Raw genomic sequence first — 12,877 nt, forward strand, 5'->3', positions numbered from 1 at the left:
TTGCTTTCGTGTTTTCTCTCTCTCTCTTTTACTTGTTTTTTGTATAATTCGTGTGTATTGAGAGAGGGAGAGGAAATGAGAGGGAAAGAGAGCGAGAGGGAGGAAATGGGAGAGGGAGGGAGAGGGAGAGGAAATGAGAGAGAGAAAATGGGAGAGGGAGGGAGAGGAAATGAGAGAGGGAGAGAGAGAGGGAGGAAATGGGAGAGGGAGAGAGAGGAAGAGGGAGAGGAAGAGGGAGGGAGAGGGGGAGGGAGAGAAAATGAGAGAGAGAGAGGGAGTTTTCTCTCTCTCTTTTACTTAATTCATGTATATTGAGAGAGAGAGAGGAAGAGAGGGAGGAAGTATAATTCAAAATGAGAGAGAAAGAGAGAGAGAGAGGGAGAGAGAGAGAGAGGAAAAGAGGGAGAGGGAGAGAGAGGGAGAGGAAATGAAGTATAATTCGTGTGTATTGAGAGTCTAGGGAGAGGAAATGAGAGAGAAAGAGAGGGAGAGGGAGAGGGAGGGAGAGGAAATGAGAGAGGGAGAGGGAGAGAGAGAGGAAGAGGGAGGGAGAGGGAGGGGGAGACACTACAAGATATAGGCCTTATACCGACGTTAAAAGTGACGAAAATATAAATAACAAAATTTACCCCCGTCGTCGCAAAAAGCATCATTATTGGCGACGCCATAGAACAGTCGGTATCAACGTCAGTATTGGCGTCAGTATCAGCATTGTCGGTATTGGTGTCGGTATCAGACGTTGACATCGATGCCAATACCGACGCTGATAGCGACGGTTTGCGATGAAAATAACGACGCCAATAACAACGCGAGCAGTAAAATTTACGACACTAATAGCAACAGTAATAGAGAAAAAAACAATTTGTGGCAGGGCAGAAATTGTGGCAGGGCAGCAAGTTGCCCTGCCACATATAGTACTGTGTGGTTTATTAGAGCCATACAAAATAGTTTTTGCACTGTGTACAATGCGCTTGCAAATAAAAACAAAGTATACTGAAATCATAACAATGATACATGAAATAAATACATGATCGCATAATAAGCGATTGGTACAATCATGACAAGATATCAATAATACATAGAAAATGTTTACATAGATCAGGTGACCAAAAAATAAAGGTGTGTGAGCTCCAGGGATCCAAAGGCGAGCTACATATTATCGCTCCTCGAGAGCTCGTTCCGCTGCAAAGGAACATCAAACGGACTCTGCAAAAAAAAAAAAAACACATCAGTCCACCATACAATAATGCATTCTAATTAAACATGGTAACTACAGACAAGAAAGATGAGTAACTTACAGGGCCGCCGCGTCTATACAATCGGTCGATCAATAAAGGGAGACCATGTCTCTCTACATATCGAGTCTCAAGGCTGGTCGGATCACGATTTGTAATGGAGTGCTGTAAAGAAAACAAAATGCTAACTGTTAGAAACATGATTGTCAATACAAAGGATATTGCAAAAAAATAAACAAGCAAAATAAAATAAAAATTTACAAAGTCCTTCAAATATGTCTTGTGGCCGCCACTCCCAAGATGATGGACCACTTTGGCCTTGAGTCGTACCCTTGCCGCCTCGCGTTGCTGACTCCAATGTCCTGGAGAATCTGTAGCCTCCTCCCTCAGTCAACGCCAGTCATTCGCATTTAACCACTCAGGCTTTGCAGCCCCACTCTTGATTGCATTGAGTGCGTCGGATCGTTTGTGTGACATATATGCACGCATGCAATCCATCATCCAGCCCGTAGAAAATCTATCTACTGAGGCTGGAACCGAAAACTCCTCATGCAAGAATGCTACTATGTAGTCCTTGATCCTCTCCGGTATGTTCTTCCAATGATCTAAGACGTGTTGAAAAACCTGTTGGCGCAACTCCCTCATAAGAGCCATCACCCTCCTCCCCTCATCATTCATGATGATGGCTCGTGATCTATTATCGACTAGATATGCATATCTCCATGGGGTCTTCCTAAGATGGGTCCTCTCACATCTATGTCCACGTTCCTGGGCATATCCAGGAGACCCCTGTGCATTCGGTGTACCGACAAGGGTAATATCTCTCGGAGTGGCACCCATATGGGTGCCACTTACTGACGACTAAGCAAAAGCCGGAGTAACTGGAGTAAACGTCCCCACAGGTATGACAAATCGTGGGGGTGATGAAACTCCAGCTAAACAACAAGACAGAGACACCGCGTCCGTGCCTCCACAGCATCCACATGAGCCTGAGCCATGCTCCCTGGAATTTCCACGAGAGCGAGGAGTCGCACCTGTATCCCGTGTCGACCGCGGGCTCACTGCATCTGTATCTCTGCAGCATCCCTCTGACCCCAAAGCACTCCCTCTCTCTGGCCCAAGTTTGAAGCGTCCAGCTCATCTGCTCGAAGCTGAAGCATCCGATCGTGCTGAAGTAGATCTAGCAGAGCGCCCTAACGAAGACCGAGACAGCTCTTGGTCTGTCATATCTCTGAATCTCACGATCTGGTCTGGAGACATGCGTGTGAAGATATCTTGTAACTCCTCATCGCTTATCCCTCGACTCATCCTGAAAATGTAAATGCATAGACAAAAAATAACGTTAGAATAATCAATTTAAATCATACAAAGCATAGTAATATAAATTCCAAAAAAAAGATTTCACTTAAAATGCATATCTTATGTACCCTTATAAGTGATTGGTCAAAGAATTGAGTAAGTGGATGCTCCAAGTATGAAGTATCCTATGGTCCCATCTCAATCTCCTGACACAACTCTGTATACACTGGAAGATCAATAGACATGTCACCACAAAAGGATGGCCGATGCTGGCTCCAAGCTTTCGTTGGTCTCCACCCCTTGCAACATTGCTTTGATAATATATTCTTGCACTTCGGGGAGTTGAAGATATCACATACCACCATCGAGGTTTTCGAGGGTTTGGATAGAAGATTACATGTTCACAAACATGTATAAGAGAGTTTAAACCATTGTGACATGTACCATGTCGTAATACAATTAACAAATAAATGAGTCCATGCACATGTTCACAATGGGTCGGCAACACAAAGGTATTGTGCAAATCCATCCATTTTATTCAGAATCTATTTTGAGAAATCTAGATAGACCTCGTCGAACTGTTGCTTCAGCTCCTCCAAGTACCACTTTGAACCACTACACATCGAATAATATCATGGAGAAGCTACGGTAATTCGCTGTAACAATACTTTGCAAGTTCTCAAAATACTCCATCTCATTCACAACCGTGTTTGGATCCGTTGCTCGTCGCTAGCTCTCTTGCTCGAACCTTGCCATGATACCACAATCCATTGTGGAGTGCATTTTGTCAATACGCTCCACGCGAAAATGCCGTTCGCGTGACCATAGTGCACTATATATTTTGTAATGTACATTGAAACACTCAAATTAGATGTCACATATAAAATTTAGATATAATAAATCCTAAACACCTCATCACCTTTGGACTACATCCCCTCGAGATTTTCCACTCCTCCATTGAGATCTCTGTCCCTTTGCGAGACGTTGCTGTCAAAGCTCCACGTAACCATCGCGTTGACATGAACCGCGGCATCTCCTCCATACCCTTGGGATATTGAATCGGTCGATGATACGTACTATGTCGTAATTCAGCTCGCGCTTCCTCTCGATCTTGCCTAGCGATCTGGTACTTGGCGAGCCACGTCTCCATAGAGGCATGGTGCAACATACAAAAGCGATTCACCTTCTCCTCCATTGAGGTATCCATTCTTTTTTCTAGCCCATTTCCAACCACCACATCTCCAATCAGTCTATCATCATCCTTCAACGACCATAGCATTTCATTGTCTGGATCCACAATTGATAGCCATTGTGAAATATGCACTAGTGCCTCAAACACCAACCAACCTTCAACCATGCTACCTTCTGGCCGAGCTTGTTGTCACACAAAGCCTTTCAGGGTTTTCATGAAGCGCTCCAAGAAGAACATTCATCACGTATAGACAGGTCCACCAATCTCCACTTCATCTATAAGATGCACAAGACGGTGGATTTGTATCGTGAGCATGCTGGTGGGAAGGTATTTCTCAAAGAGACAGACCATCTCCACTTCTCCCCGCCTCGCGGATTCAATAGAGGACATCTTAATCTCCTTCTGTGAGATCCATTGCACCAAAGTCGACAATCTGTAAATCACCCCACATATTTCTAGAGTAAGACATCCTGCGATTGCGATTAGTAGTACAAACTGCCACAAATGAGAAATCGTTATGAATAATGGCTACACTTCAAATAGCAAAATGTGCACGCCAATTACAATCCATTCGTAGTACAAACTTGACATATCTTATACCAATCATGGGATTTTAGCCATGATAATTGGTCATCTTTAGAAAATGCAGACCTGAGAGAACGCATCATACTCGTCAGAGTGCGGATAGACTTGACTATTTACTTCACAATGCGCTTTTCTTTAGTGGACAATACCCAAGGAGCGCGAGGTAGCTGCACGCGACCATCAGCATTCGACTGTGGCCAAAGCACCTCCATCTCACCTGCCTCCTTCAAATCCATTCATGCCCCTATAGTGTCTCTCTTTCCTGTGATGTGGTCCCATAGCAAGCTGCCCACATTCTTGAAAATATGCATGGGATCCAACAAGTGGTTGACTTGTAAGTGGGTCCAATATGGCAACTCGAAGAAAACTGAGAACCGCCGCATTCCATTTGGATGTGATTCCGCTTGGACCATTTTCAGCTCATACAAGCTTGTGGCATTCATACGTGTTGGAGGTCGTCTAAGAAAACCTTCCCAGAGTTCATGATCCTCTAGTAAGAAAGTAACGTGTCTTTGATATACCATCTTCTTCATGGTTTGTGACCTTCGGGAGTCTAACTGTGGCCTGCACAATGGACATGCATGATAACCTGAGGTAACTAGACTTGTTCCAACACCACGACCCAGTGATTACAAGCTTGAACGAGATAAAATATAGATATTACCAACGAGAACGGAGGCCTGTTCACCTGAGCACTCTCAGAATCCCGGAAAGTCATGCATCGTCCACATGAGAATGGCTCGAATATTGGCTGACCGCTGACCATCGCGTTTGCTCATATCTTACACGATGACCCTCTCCTCCCACAAAGTCTTAAGCTCATTGACTAATGGACGAAGATACATGTCCATATTTTTGACTTTGTAGCAGCCGTGGATGAGTAAGCTAAGGATGAGATGTGCTTTCTTCGTAGAAAGCCACAGAGGGATATTGTAGTTGATAAGGACTATAGACCACACATTGTAAGAAGTTGAGCGTAGACCGAATGGGTTCACGCCATCCATTGCAAGACCGAGTTGAAGATTCCTTGGCTCTCGAGAAAATCCTGGGAAGGTGGAGTCAATGTGGCTCCATACGCGTGAATCCGCTGATATTCGTGAAACTCCATCCGTGGACCTATTCTGCGCATGCCACATTGTCAAGCTCGCCATGTCAGACGTACGAAATATGTGGTTTATATGGGGGATAAGTGAAAAGTGTTTGAGAACTTTTTTAGGGATGGTTTGCCCTTGCAAGTCCTGTCGATACCTGTCAGCACCATACTTTGGACATATCTCCATAGTCTCGTATTCTCCTCAAAATAGTATGCAATCGTTGACACATGCATGGATTATATTGTAGTCCATACCAAGCTTTCGTAAAACATGTCGTGCATCATCACGAGACTTAGGCATGGTATTTACAGGTGGTAATATATGATATTTCAATAACTTGAAAAAAATCATAAACACCTTGAAAAAGCACAAATGTTTTTAATAATAGTGCTGAAAAAAATCAACGAAGCATATGTACAAGGTACTTGAACAACTCGGTCACATTCATATCGCTCCACCCGTATTTTACTTGCACACTTAAGAGTGCAAGCAGTGTCTTCAGGCGAGATACTCGGCACCCGTCATATAATGATATGTATGCTTCCTCTCTAAGCATATCAGAAGTCTCGACATCCATGGGAATTAATGCATCGATCATTGCCTCCATCTCAGACTCCAAGATTGTAGGTAGATCTGGAAGGTTGCCTGTCTCCTCTGGCATTGATGGTATAGATTGGCCTTGCAAGTGATGGATTGGCTCATGCACTCCATCCATCGCACACCCACGAACTCTTCTAATTGGCCGCAAAGGGTGCACTCCTCCGTGGAACGAGACATCACCTCCTTGGATAGAAAATTTGTCAGGGAGACCCAATCTTATTGTATATGGTATTCAATTAGCTTGCGAGTACAATGCATGATTGATATTAACTTTTCTTACCGTTTGCTGAAAATCCGCAATTTTCTGATCAATGATCTCAGATTGAAACTCGCCACATCGTTGTACATGTTCCATAGACAATCAACGTTTCGTCTAATTGCCAGCTTGCATTGAGAGCAAGGACATGGGACACGCTGATTAAGATACGCCTCGCGATCTTAAACAACAGGACCTTCATCGTTTTCCATTTTGTCTATGTTACAAAAAATAATTTATTTTTGTTATTATTCTTTTTTATTCTTAAATTTTTATCCTCTCCTTGCATCTCTCTCTCTTTTTCTACATTACAACCATGACCATGACCATGACCACGACCATGACCACAACTACGACCACGACCATGACCACGACCACGACCACGACCACTACGACCACGACTACGACCACAACCACAACCACGGCCATGACCACGACCACGACCACACACGACCATGACAACTACGACCACGACCACGACTACGACTATGATCACGACCACCACCACCACCATGACCAAGACCACGACTACGACTACGATGATGACTACGACCATGACTACGACTACGACTACGACTATGGCCAAGACCACAACCATGACTACGACTACGATAATCACAACCACGACCCACGACCACGACCACGATTACGACTACGACTACGACGACCACGACCACGACCACGACTACGACCATGACCATGACCACACCACGACCATGACCACAACTACGACGACCACAACCATGACTACGACCACAACCATGACCACGACCACGACCACGACCACGACCACCATGACGATGACTACGAATACGACTATGACTACGACCACGACCACGACCACGACTATGACTATGACTATGACGACCACAACCACGACTATGACCACGACTACGACTACGACCATGTCCATGACCACGACCACGACCACAACCACGATGACCATGACTATGGGTAGGTTGCACTCACTAAGAATAGGATTGGCGATACACCTCATCTTCTCTCCATCATCAATAGAATTCTCCTTTACCATTTACAACTCATCCATCTTCTCTCCACACTATTACACACTACAATCTCTATGAGGGCATGAGATTGGGATCTCCATAGATACCAAAGCATGATCTCTAGCTTGATGGTTGCATATATACTACTACTACTCATGGAATAAACCTTAAAATAGTTATTATGCTCAAATATATGCTTGTTAGAGCATAAATTTATTTCTAAGACTATTCTAAGGAAGAAAGAGGGTTAATGATAAAAGAGTGACATTCCTTGTAAGTGATTTTATATTATATTTATTAATTAAAATTGATAGTTAAAGATGAGTTTCCTAAGAGATCTTGTGGTGATGCTATTTTAGTTTTGCGAAGCATATATATAAATGATGTTGTTTTAGTTTTTTGTATTTGTCTTTTTAAGAAGAGATTGATATTTATGGAATATTCAAAGTTATTTTTTGGATTACGTTATGAAAAATGAATGTTTTTCATACTAATAGGCTGATTGCCTTCCTTGTATATTTGCATGGTGGAGGCTAGAACAAGCCTCATGTATGAGAGGTTTCTTTGCAAGAAGAACATTATGCTAGGAGGCACAAGTATGCTAGGGCTCTCTAGCCATACATCCCTTAGGTTTGTTGAGGATCGGCCTAACCCCTATGAGCCTAGGATGAGCTTATTGTAAGGTCCTATTTACTTTTCTTTCTTTCTCTCCCTCTCTTATTTCCTCTTCCTCCCTCACCCTCACCCTCTCTTTCTCTCTTTCTCTATTAGGTTTAATACTTTTTCTCTCTCCTCTCTCTCTCATATTTCTTCTTTTCTCTCCTCTCAATCTCTCATTTCCCTTTCTCTCTTTCTCTCCCTCTCTTATTTCCTCTCCCTCTCTCATCCTTACCCTCTCTTTCTCTCTTTCTCTATTAGGTTTAATGATTTTTTTCTCTTTTTCTCTCTCCTCTCTCTCCCTCACCTTGACCCTCTCTTTCTCTCTTTCTCCATTATGTTTAATGATTTTTCTCTTTTTCTCTCTCCTCTATCTCTCATTTCTTTTTCTCTCTCCTCTCCCTCTCTCATTTTCCTTTCTATCTTTCACTCCCTCTCTCATTTCCTCTCCCTCTCTCACCCTCACCCTCTCTTTCTCTCTTTCTCTATTAGGTTTAATGATTTTTTTCTATTTTTCTCTCTCCTCACCCTCTCTCATTTTTTCTTTCTCCTCTCCCTCTCTCATTTTTCTTTCTCTCTTTCTCTCCCTCTCTCATTCTGTAACGTATCCCCTGGTATCATCCAGGACACGTCTTAGCAGTCCATCGGAAAGGATGTCTAGAAAACTCCGCCCGGCACTCCCAAGGAATGTTACGGGTTTTGCGATCTAGGTCTTCTCGCGTCTGCCACGTAGCGGAAGTATCTTGGCCGTTTCCCACTTAGGATCGACCGGAATTAGGGTTTTCTTGTTTGGTCATTAGCTAACAACAACTAGCATCAGACCCGAGTGAACTACTTTACGCAGAAACGCCAGGTCCGAAGCAGATTCACGCTGCACTTGGTTCAAGGAGAATGGGAAACGAGAGGGATGCAACGCTCAACCTCTCTGCCATAAGGCATAGTCCCATTCCGTTCCCCTAAAACAGCGTAAATCGGGTAATACGTAACTTTAGGTCATCGTTCTCGTTATTCGTTTTGATGATGATGATCATTCCGTTGTTCTTCGAGATTTTTGAGAAAAGTTCCCGGCTAACCGGGACCACCCAGCCGTAGGACGGACCCATGGCCCATCCTCCGCACTTTCCTCGGTTTGTTTTAGTTATGTAATTATCTAACACATTAATTTGACATATAACAATCAGCTTCTTTAATTAACCTTGTTAAGCACTAGTTCCTTCACGTAATCTTATCACATGACATAGAAAAATAATATCAAGCAAGTTCTTTTAATATTTTATCATTTTATCTTTGAAATACAAGGAGTTCCGCCCATAGGCTTGTCCATACTCCGCCCGAAGGCTATCCAGTAATCCTCAGGGATCATTATTCCAAGCTTCCGCCCGTCAACTAGTATACAGGCCTCGAGATCCAATCCCGAGTCACGTTAGCCTCTTGTGCAGGACCCGAAAGGCGAGGGATTTACGGCCAGAGCCCCCCTGGCACCCAAGCGTCCTCCTGCTCCAAGTAGAACTCAACGGAGAGACCTCTCGCGGCGAGTTCGGTCCACGTTCCCGGCGCGGTCAACAACCCCCTTGGTTAGGGTCAAGCATGCAGTCAGGGGTAACTGAAGTTGCCTCTCCCTTCAGGCCTTTAACCTGAAGTATAGGTACTAATTTAATTTGTAATTCATAACTCAAACAGAGCTCTAAAATCTCTAGCAAGCACAAACATTTCCATTAACCAACCGAGTTGTTTGGCAAACTGCTAAGGAAGTGTTCTTTCCTTTTTGAGTGTATCAGCACTCGTTCCCAAGGTGTCTTGTAACTTGGCAAGATCTCTTACATTCCGGTGTAGGGCATACCCAACTTGGTTAACCCTAAGGTGCCTTAGATATGCTAGTTTCTGGTTTACAACTTTCCTTATTTAGAAGGATATCCAAAAATACGTCTTTTTGCAAGATAACCTGTGTAGGGATCTATTGTCCTTGATGAGGGTTTTTACCCTTCTTTTACCCTTTTCTCCTTGTGAATCAATCACAAGACTAAATGATTTCATACTTGTTGCGCAAGTCCTGCGATGGAATAATCTGTTTAGATCCTGATGTATGTTAGGCCTAGGGTTTCTTCTTTTAAGATCCTTAGGGACAAACCCTAGTTTCTTATCTTTACGAATTTATTGTCCCTACAGTAAGGAAAGTAGTCAAGTGTTTAGGGTATGAATGTTTCTATGTTTAAATTGGTTCAGTTATCTTTTGGAAGGTAATATTAATCGTCTTGTCATGGTTTTGCTATCCTTGTGACAATTTACTTTCCCAATCAATACCGTTTCATTTAACTTCCGTTTTCCTTAAAGATATACTCATGCCAACTAACAACACTTGCCTTGCTAAGATGTGCAAATATTTAAGATAACTTCCTAGTAATTTGAGCATCGAAAGAAACCTTTTATGAATTTAACCATTTACAATGATTCGTTGCGAAAAGAATAAGGCTAATGGTGCAAGATATAATGTCTACACCTTAGGATTTAACTAAAATATACTACTATAGTAAATGGATAATCTTGCTCGTAATTTATAATGCTTGACTCAATTTGAAGAAAACTAAGTTCTATACATTGTCATTCATAAGCTAAACTCCTTTGTTACAAATAACTCGAACAAATATATCCTATCCTTAACAATTTTTCTTTGCATGATTGACTTAAAACTGAATTAAAGCCAAGAAGAAAAACCTGGTTTTGGGGTGAGATATCCACATGGATACCGGGGGATGACCCTTCCGCAGCTACACCTTGGACTTTCTTTGGCGGCATCGTAGTTCGAATGTGAGATAGCCTTTTTCTCTTTCTTCTGGAATTCCACCGTCTCTTTGGATCCAAAAAAATGTTTATGGGGGAGTGTGGTTTTGCAACCACTGAACCCTTGTAGGATTTTGACTTGGGGTAGAAGGAATAGAAAGCACTTATTCGCAGAAAGCACTTATTCTCCTTCCTTCCCTTTCTTTTATCTTTTTCCCACTCTTCCTCCTTCACTCCTTCTTTTCACTCCCTCTACCTTCCCTCCCTATATTTTCTCTCACGGCTACTTTTTCTCTACGGGATATCATACGAGGCCATGATGATGAATTGGATTTTTAGGACATGGGGGTGTGTGGACACCGGCTTGTTTGATAAAACTAAGAAAACAAAGCTCAGCTAAGAGAGCACATGCACAAAAAGATCTAAAAAGTGAATGAAGGAATCAATGAAGAGAATGAAAGTCTTCAAGGTAGCCTAAGGACAAGTAGCCTATGGGTGTGACTCAAACAGCCTAAAGAGCTAAGAGGAGTGGGGGGGGGGAAACAAGGGGCTTATGGGCATTAAAGCCAGGGGGGGAAACAAGGGCCTTATGGAACCCCAAGGGGGGAATTCCAGGGGGGGAAAAAAGGGGCCTAAGGGAAATTTAATACATGGGGGGAGAAAGGCCCTTTTGGGGTAAAACCTTTTATGGGGGGGAAAGGGGGCTTAAGAAGGCCCCTTGGAAGGTTCCAAGGGCCTTCTAGAAGCCTTACGAAGGCACGTGGGGAGTGGAGGGGAGGGGTTTTAGGGTCGTCCCTCGACGGTGATGTCCAGGTGGCAGAAAATTGTGGTGGATCCTCCCCAGCACGCGCGCTATGTCATTCGGCTTCTCCCTCCCTCAGGCCCTCTCTCTCTCTCGCGTTGACAGCATGACAGCTTCTCCCTCCCTCAGGCCCTCTCTCTCTCTCAGCACGATGTTATGGTGGCACTCTCCTCTTCACGACCACCCTCACGCATTCACGGCAATGTTGTCCTCTTCATCCTTCGGCGGGACCCCCTTCAGCCTGCGGCCCCCTCGTTTAAATAGTGGAGGGGAGGGGGATCTTCCCTCCCCTGCATGTCGACACGCATGTCCCCCCTCCCTCCATAAGGCTCCAACAAGGAGCTTAATGGCTCCTACTATTTCCCTCCCCCTCCAACTCGTCAGTCGGGTGGAGGGATAGGGGAAAATAAAAAAAAATTCCATTCATCCAATTTGTTTCTTATGCAGAATATTACACATTCCCTCTCCCTCCCTCACCCTAACCCTCTCTTTCTCTTTTTCCTTATTAGGTTTAATGATTTTTCTATTTTTCTCTCTCGTCTCTCTTTCTCTCATTTCTTTTTCTCTCTCCTCTCCCTCTCTCATTTCCATTTCTCTCTTTCTCTCCCTCCCTCACCCTGACCCTCTCTTTCTCTCTTTCTCTATTAGATTTAATGATTTTTTCTCTTTTTCTCTCTCATCTCCCTCTCTCATTTTTTATCTCTCCTCTCCCTCTCTCATTTCCCTTTCTCTCTTTCTCTCCCTCTCTCATTTCCTCTCCCTTCCTCACCCTAACCCTCTCTTTCTCTTTTTTCCCATTAGGTTTAATGATTTTTCTCTCTTTTTCTCTCTCCTCTCTCTCTCTCTTTCATTTCTTTTTCTCTCTCCTCTCTCTCTCTTTCATTTTTTTTCTCTCTCCTCTCCCTCTCTCATTTTCTTTTCTCTCTTCCTCTCCCTCTCTCACCCACACCCTCTCTTTCTCTCTTTTCCTATTATGTTTAATATCTTCTCTCTTTTTCTCTCTCCTCTCATTTTCTTTTTTTTTCTCTCTCCTCTCCCTCTCTAATTTCCTTTTGCTCTCTTCCTCTCCTTCTCTCATTTCTTCTCCCTCCCTCTCCCTCTCTCATTTTGCTATTATGTTTAATGTCTCCCTCCCTCTCTCTCTCCCTCTCCCTCTCTCATTTCCCTATTATGTTTAATGTCTCCATCTCCCTCCCCCTCTCTTTCTCTCTCCCTCCCTCTCCCTCTCCCTCTCTCTCTCTCTCTCCCTCTCTCATTTCCTCTCCTTCCCCCTCTCTTTCTCTCTCCCTCCCTCTTTCTTTCCCATTTCCTCCCCCTCTTCCTCTCCCTCTCTTTCTCTCTCTCTCCCTCCCTCCCTCCCTCCCTTTCCCTC

Source organism: Lygodium microphyllum, chromosome 26, assembly GCF_053477565.2.
Source record: "Lygodium microphyllum isolate KBCC chromosome 26, Lygodium_microphyllum_v1.1.10, whole genome shotgun sequence".
NCBI classification, from domain to species: Eukaryota; Viridiplantae; Streptophyta; class Polypodiopsida; order Schizaeales; family Lygodiaceae; genus Lygodium; species Lygodium microphyllum.